Source organism: Balaenoptera acutorostrata, chromosome 2, assembly GCF_949987535.1.
Source record: "Balaenoptera acutorostrata chromosome 2, mBalAcu1.1, whole genome shotgun sequence".
NCBI classification, from domain to species: Eukaryota; Metazoa; Chordata; class Mammalia; order Artiodactyla; family Balaenopteridae; genus Balaenoptera; species Balaenoptera acutorostrata.
Window position 1 is genome coordinate 179,692,931 of NC_080065.1, and position 8,106 is coordinate 179,701,036.

Below are 8,106 nucleotides of genomic sequence, written 5' to 3' on the forward strand. Positions count from 1 at the left end.
GGTACTGGCACAAAAACAAAAATATAGGTAATGGAACAGATAGAAAGTCCAGAGATAAACCCACACACCTATGGTCACCTAATCTATGAAAAAGGAGGCCAGAATATATAGTGGAGAAAAGGCAGCCTCTTCAATAAGTGGTGCTGGGAAAACTGGGCAGCTGCATGTAAAAGAATGAAATTAGAACACTCCCTAACACCATACACAAAAATAAACTCAAAATGGATTAAAGACGTAAATGTAAGGCCAGACACTATCAAACTCTTAGAGGAAAACACAGGCAGAACACTATTTGACATAAATTGCAGCAAGATCCTTTTTGACCCACCTTCTAGAGTAATGGAAATAAAAACAAAAATAAACAAATGGGATCTAATGAAACTTAAAAGCTTTTGCACAGCAAAGGAAACCATAAACAAGATGAAAAGACAACCCTCAGAATGGGAGAAAATAATTGCAAATGAAGCAACTTACAAAGGATTAATCTCCAAAATTTACAAGCAGCTCATGTAGCTCAATATCAAAAAAACAAACAACCCAATCCAAAAATGGGCAGAAGACCTAAATAGACATTTCTCCAAAGAAGATATACAGATTGCCAACAAACACATGAAAGAATGCTCAACATTAGAGAAATGCAAATCAAAACTACAATGCGATATCATCTCACACTGATCAGAATGGCCATCATCAAAAAATCTACAAACAATAAATGCTGGAGAGGGTGTGGAGAAAAGGGAACCCTCTTGCACTGTTAGTGGGTATGTAAATTGATACAGCCACTATGGAGAACAGTATGGAGGTTCCTTAAAAAACTAAAAATAGAACTACCATATGACCCAGCAATCCCACTACTGGGCATATACCCTGAGAAAACCATAATTCAAAAAGAGTCATGTACCAAAATGTTCATTGCAGCTCTATTTACAATAGCCAGGACATGGAAGCAACCTAAGTACCTTTTGTTTTAATATCCCAATTCCTATAAATTCAACTTTGTCATTGACTCTAGTAACTTATTCATTTCACTCTCTATGAAATAACTGCAGTTTAGTAATACATTTTTGCCGTGGACGAATTATTTTAAATATGTCAACACATAGTCTCTCCCTCTCATATCCACCTGTACCTATCCACCATGTGCTCTACCCTAAAAATACCCCCTGTCACTTATCCCCACAAGGTAAATAACATCCTTCTCTCCATATCCAATTTGATTTTGGTATAAAGTTTTCTTCATATCAATGACAAACCAATCTCTGCCTTCCTCAGAAAGAGGTCTCTGAGTCAGGAAGGCTACATGGACAGGATTTAGAAGGTTACATCACTCCACTTTCCACCTACATCCCACTTTATACTGTAGAAAAAAACAGGTGAGCCCAACCACATTTTTTTTTATTAATTAATTAATTTATTTTTTTTTTTTTTTGGCTGTGTTGGGTCTTCGGTTCGTGCGAGGGCTTTCTCCAGTTGCGGCAAGCGGGGGCCACTCTTCATCGCGGTGCGGGGACCGCTCTTCATCGCGGTGCGCGGGCCTTTCTCTATCGCGGCCCCTCCCGTCGCGGGGCACAGGCTCCAGACGCGCAGGCTCAGCAATTGTGGCTCACGGGCCCAGCTGCTCCGTGGCATGTGGGATCTTCCCAGACCAGGGCTCGAACCCGTGTCCCCTGCATTAGCAGGCAGATTCTCAACCACTGCGCCACCAGGGAAGCCCCCAACCACATTTTATTTATTAAAGTCTTCAAGATCTAAGACCACAATGAAATCTAACGAAAATATATATTCTGGAGTGAGTTGATTCATCTCTACTTAGAAGAAATCATGTTCACTGGGAACATTTGCTACGTTTGACCATGGAATAGCTGTAGATTGGCCTGGTGTTGGAGGGGCTCTCCTAGTGCATCAGAAACAAGGGGGTATACTTGAGACTGCATGACCTGAAGCAGTAGAGTGGGGTCTGTCGTACCAAATGCAGTACCCAATGGAGAGAAAGTTCTACCCATATGCTAGTTTGTGTCCAGGGAATTTTTGTTGAGATCATGGTGGTGTGACTAATTTGGGGATATGCTGAAAAGTAGATGAACAGGGCCTGAGTCTTGAATTGCTTGGAGCACATAGTCTTTATAGAGGATGAGCCCTGTGTGGTGGGCAGTATCTGAGATACTCTTACTGATCCTAACTCCTGGTTTTCATTGCTTTGTGTATCTTACTGCCATTCAGGGTGAGATGTACATAGAGACCCACTTCCAACAATGAGAATGTGGAAGAAAGGTTGGGAAGTCCCTGCTGAGAATAGAGTAAAAAATATCTGGCTTTCTTCTTGCTGCCTCTCTCTTGCATTCTTGATGGCTCATATTGATAAAAACCAACTGCCCAACCAGGAGGCCATGTGTCAAGGAACTGAAAGAATTCTCTGGACAATATTCTGTGAACAGGTGAATCCTACCAACAGCCTCGTGAGTGTGCTTGAAAGTGGACATCTGCTGATCCAGTTTTGAGATGCCTGCAGCCCTGGCTGATCTTGACTGCAACCTTCTGGGAGGCCCACTGAAATATTTAATTAAAGTATCAGGTATTAAAGAATTAGTAAAAGTCAATAGTTTTCTAATGTGCCAATGTAATTCATTTAGAGAAAAAAACTTAGAAATGAAGATTCATTCAAATTAGCACACACACAAAAAAAAAAGGAAAGAAAAAAGTCCAACCCAGTAATCTCTACCATATCTAATGCCAGCTGAGCAAGGGTAAGGAAATGAAAATAAGAAGTTATCCTTAGAGACAAATATTACCTGTGAAAATGGAAAGTATCACATCCTTGGTATAGACCTAGTGCTGCATAGATTTCATGATTGATACAATGGATTTGTAGATATCAAAACCACACATTGAGTGGTTAAATTGAGAAAAAAAAATGTCTGAGTTTTATGTTAGAATCCTGCAAGTTAGAAGTAAGAAGCAAGAGTACAGGTGAATTTCCTCTTGAGGAGAAGAGGGACCTAGATCCTTCCCAGGACATTCACTTTTATCCTTTTCCTGTTCCGTTAATATTAGCAAGTCTCCAGAGATTGGGACAATGTGGACCATCTGGCTAATTATGAGCTTTGGACATTGAGCCCTAAGGTCATATCATTGTAAATAATTGGCCAATGTCTTCAGCTCATTAATTGGCCAGTTCTAACATTGTGACTCCCCATCTGTGTCTCCATCCTTTGTAGGAAGCTGCATCAGAAGGTCCCAGACTGAGTCTGTCTTCCTGCCAGTCCTGAGGGCACACCCTGAGACTTCATCACACAGCAGGCAGGAGAGGGGCAGTGAATCTGTGCTCCTTGGTCATGCTCCAGCAGAGATGCAGCCCAGCCCAGTAAGTGCTGAGAGAGAAAGTGATGGATGAAGGGAGTGTTGGGAGCATGATTTTTTCCTCAACAAGACAAACATGGCAGTTGGGACAGACAGATGGGGGGCGCACCAGTATACAAATTTCAGATTAGAGCCCTATGACATTTATGTTCTTGGTTCTGGTTGGGATTTCCTCCTCAAGAGGACAGATGTGATATTTGGTATAGAAAGATGAGAGGGCACGAATACAAACAGTTTTGGAATAAAGCCTTTTGAAGCTTACATTCTTTGTTCTGGTTGGGGTGTGAGAACTCTCATTCAGAGATCTGCTTCCACCCTCACTGGTTCTGGCTCTGGCTGGCATCTCCCCCACTGTAGCAGCAAATGGGTCTCTGTAAACTTCCCCCTAAACACTTCAAATAGTTATGAAAGTGGCGATGAGGATGAGGATGAGGATGAGGAGGATGACATGAACCATAACATCAGTTATGATGTTATGTTATGTTATGTTATGTTGTTATGTTATGCTATGCTATGCTATGCTATGCTATGCTATGCTATGCTATGCTATGCTATGCTATGTTATGTTATGTTATGTTATGTTATGTTATGTTATGTTATGTTATTGAAGGCTTCCTAAGTGTCAGGCTCTGAGGTGTGTCTTTTATGTTTCTTGTTTTATTACATCTGCATAATTTCTCCCAAATTATAAGTGCACACATAAGTATTATTATAATAAGAGGAAAGAAGCACAGCATTTTATGTAACAAGCACCAGGTCATGAGTTAGAAAGTGTTGAAGCCAGTCATTCTGGGTAGACTGAGTTCAGACACAGGGCATCTGGGCAGTTTTCCCCCTGCCACCCCAAACAGTCATGTTACTTTCCTGTCAGTCCTCATAGAGATTCCCTGCTCACTTTGCCCTTCCTATTTGGAGTTTTCTGGAGGACACAGGGGAGGGTAGTAGGTAGCACTTGCTGCATCAACTATAGGAAGGATGTCTACCAACACAGGTGAAGTCATAGAAATAATTGGCAGCTGACATTTCAGGGTAGATCTCTCTGTTGACCCTGTTCCTGGATTTCACATCACCTGTCCACTTTCTCCTCTGTACTTATAATCGTCTGACTCAATCATGAAAGGAGACATAAAATCAGAGTCTTAGGGTTCATTCCTATGCAGGAAAATGAAAACAGTTTAAAAAATCTACCCGAGATGCGTCTGTCGTTAGACTGCTGTACCTCTGCTTAAAACTTTCAGAAAGCCTGAAAACAATGATATTTAGGGCATGGAACTTAGAGAATAAAAACTTAATTTTGGAGCAGCTGATTCGGGGGCCCTGGCAGAAACTAAACACACCATTGTAAAGCAATTATAGTCCAATAAAGATGTTTTAAAAAACAAAAACAAAAACAAAACTTAATTTTGAATCGTGTATGCTCCACTAATTCTCAGTGTGTTATGGGACAATTTCTTAGAATCCATGAGACTTAGTATTGTCAACTGAGTTGATTCCTCATTGATTCAAGCCCACTGAATCAGGACTAAACAAATAATGGTCACCCTCTATGCAATAGTTATGTGATGGATGCATAAAGAAAGGGCAAAATACATTTTTGATATTTTGTTACTAATAATGATAAAGCTAATGCTCGTGTCATTAGATTTAAATATCTGTTGGTCTGATGTTATGGTTTCCCTACATCCCTGACAGGACATTTTATTTTATTTTATACAAGTGCATTCTTCATAGATGAAGAGAAATGACTGAGGCTCATTTATTTCTGATTCCCCAGAGCCTATACCTCGTTGGCACAGAAGAGGCAACAAGGATTTAAAAAAAGAGAAAACAGTTAAGTGTTGAATAAACCGTGTGGGCAATATAGCTTCCACACTGTGGACCATTCATGCTGGTGTTTTCATCTTTTTCAGAATGTCACATAGGAATAGAGACAAGATAAAATAGTGCTTGTTTCTCTCTATGTCATGGACTTTCTAAGGGACATATTTTCTTTCCATTTAATAGCATGTGCAGGATTCAATCATTGAAAAGCCATTGCAGAAATTTTCATAAGTATGGGGAAAAAAGAGTCAGAAAAGGAGGGGACGACACATCTTAATGCATGGGCTGAGACACATTTTAGGATTTCATATCATTCCATGCTCCAGTGCCCTGAGCCAGGAAAGGCTTTGATCTTTTCTGCCATATAATCCATAAAACATTATTAAATTTGGGGGATTATATTTAATTAATAAACATACTAGCCCAATAATGATTGACATTCTTTATAAAAATGACCCAATATTTATAAGTTACAAACATCCCTTAAGTGCCACACATGGTGTAGTGCTGGGTATTAGACTCTCTTTTTTCCCCAGGAAGGTACAGAAGCATAGAGAGGAGGAGAAATTTATACACACTCCACATACATGGGGTGAAAAATCCAGGACTCAATCCTCGATTTGCTTATTCCTACACCAGTTCTCAGTCATCTCCACTGTAGCTAAATAGCATTTCTTTTCTAACCTAGTTTATTGGCCCAGAAAGTGAAATGAAGGTAGAAGAATTGATTCATCCTCTTTGGTTCAGTGAGTCTATCTGTGAATTACAGGAATGCACCAGTAGTTCACAGGGGCCAGAATGGCACTGACATGATGGATTATAGGATTTTCTATAAATAATCATGTTGTGGAGTCCAGTTTTGAAATCTAAGGTTGAAACAATTTCTTAAATAAGATGAAAATGTCATGTGCAGGTATCATGACATTGTCACAAGATAGACCTCAGGAATATTTTCAAATGATACCTTAATAAGTGATGATGTGGTTGATAGAAAATGATATTTGCACTGAAACAAATACAGACAACATTAGTAAAACTGAACATGCATCAGTTCTTAGAAATTGCACAACTAGCCACCACTCACATATTATATACAAATTCTCATTTGTATGATAGCATATGAGCGAGGTACAGAATTTTCATAGGATTGTTGTAAGAAGAAAATGATATAAATAATAATATACTATAAAATACGTAATGTAAATTAAATATTTATTTAATAGATAGTGAAAATACATTATATTATATTGTTACATTTTAAATATATGTGAAATATAAATTTGTTAATTTATATGTATAAATATAAATTTATAAAGTAAATGATGTTTTCCCTTACGTAATAATGTGCATTGGGTAAATGTTTGAAGTAACTGTATGTACTTCACGAAGAGACTTAACCACAAAGTTGTGGTAAACAAGCACATTTCAGAGGAAATATGTGTAGTATTCTGTTTAGGGAAGATTTTAAGAATGCAGTTTAGATACATAAATGAATATTGACATTACAGAAGCATTGACAGGGAAATATACCCATCAACTTCATGACAATGGTTGCTTTTGGGGGACAGTTATATAGAGGAATGGGATTGAGCTAGATACCAAGAAAGTCCCTTTTTATGAGTAAATGTTCAAACCTCTATAAAAGCTGAGATCTGAAGGAAATATTATTAAATGTTTATATTTAAAAATAGGTGTTGGTTATTGATGAGACTAATAATAGGTAATATTAATGGAACTTTTTATAAGTGTTGGGCAATATTCTAAGCGGTATTTATCAAGTCCAGCTTGACATTAGGGTGACCAAGGAACGCACATGTAGAGATCCTGAAATAGGTCCTAGGCTGAGACCAGGGTACCTGTGAATTTTAAAATAAGCACACGTAAATTACCAGTCAACTGGAGATGAAAACCATTGGTCTAAGCAATATTAATAATTAAAAAAAATTCTTCCAATACTCCTACTAGGTAGGTTAAATTATTATTAATTTCATAGATAAGGAAACTGCCCAACTGTGTTTACAGTACTTTTTTTTTTTGAAATTTTTATTTATTTATTTATTTATGGCTGCGTTGGGTCTTTGTTTCTGTACGAGGGCTTTCTCTTGTTGCGGCAAGCGGGGGCCACTCTTCATCGCAGTGCGCGGGCCTCACACTATCGCGGCCTCTCTTGCTGTGGAGCACAGGCTCCAGACGCGCAGGCTCAGTAGTTGTGGCTCACTGGCCTAGTTGCTCCGCGGCATGTGGGATCTTCCCAGACCAGGACTCGAACCCGTGTCCCCTGCATTGGCAGGCAGATTCTCAACCACTGTGCCACCAGGGAAGCCCTACAGTACTTATTTTGAATAATTCTAGATTAAATCATAGTGTGACATGCCAAAATAATTAAACTGAGTTACCTTCAGGTAGGAGAAGACAAGGAATTGCAACCCCTGTATCAGGAAGAATTGACATGAAAATCTGCTGCATCTACATCAGAAGGCTGGGTTCTGACCTGGCTGTGGGACCTTCTCTGGTGCTGAACTCCTCAACCATAAATAGGGTTTATGATGAGAACAAGACCACCAGGTATATGAAAAAGCGCTCAACGTCAGTTAGTATCAGGAAACACAAGTCAAAACCTAAATCAAATATCACTTCACATCTGTTAGGATGGCTATTATTGAAAAAAAAAAAAAGATAACAAATGTTGATGAGGATGTGGAGTTTAAGGGAACTCTTGTACTCTTCATTTTCTTGAAAGAAACTGTGGCGTGTATATATTAACAAAGGGATATTATTCAGCCATAAAAAGAAGGAAATCCTGCCATTTGTGACAACATGGATGGACCTGGAGAATACTATGCTTATTGAAATACATACACCAGACATAGTCAAATACTGTATGATCTCATTTATGTTTGCAAGCTAAGAAAATCAAATTCTGAAAAC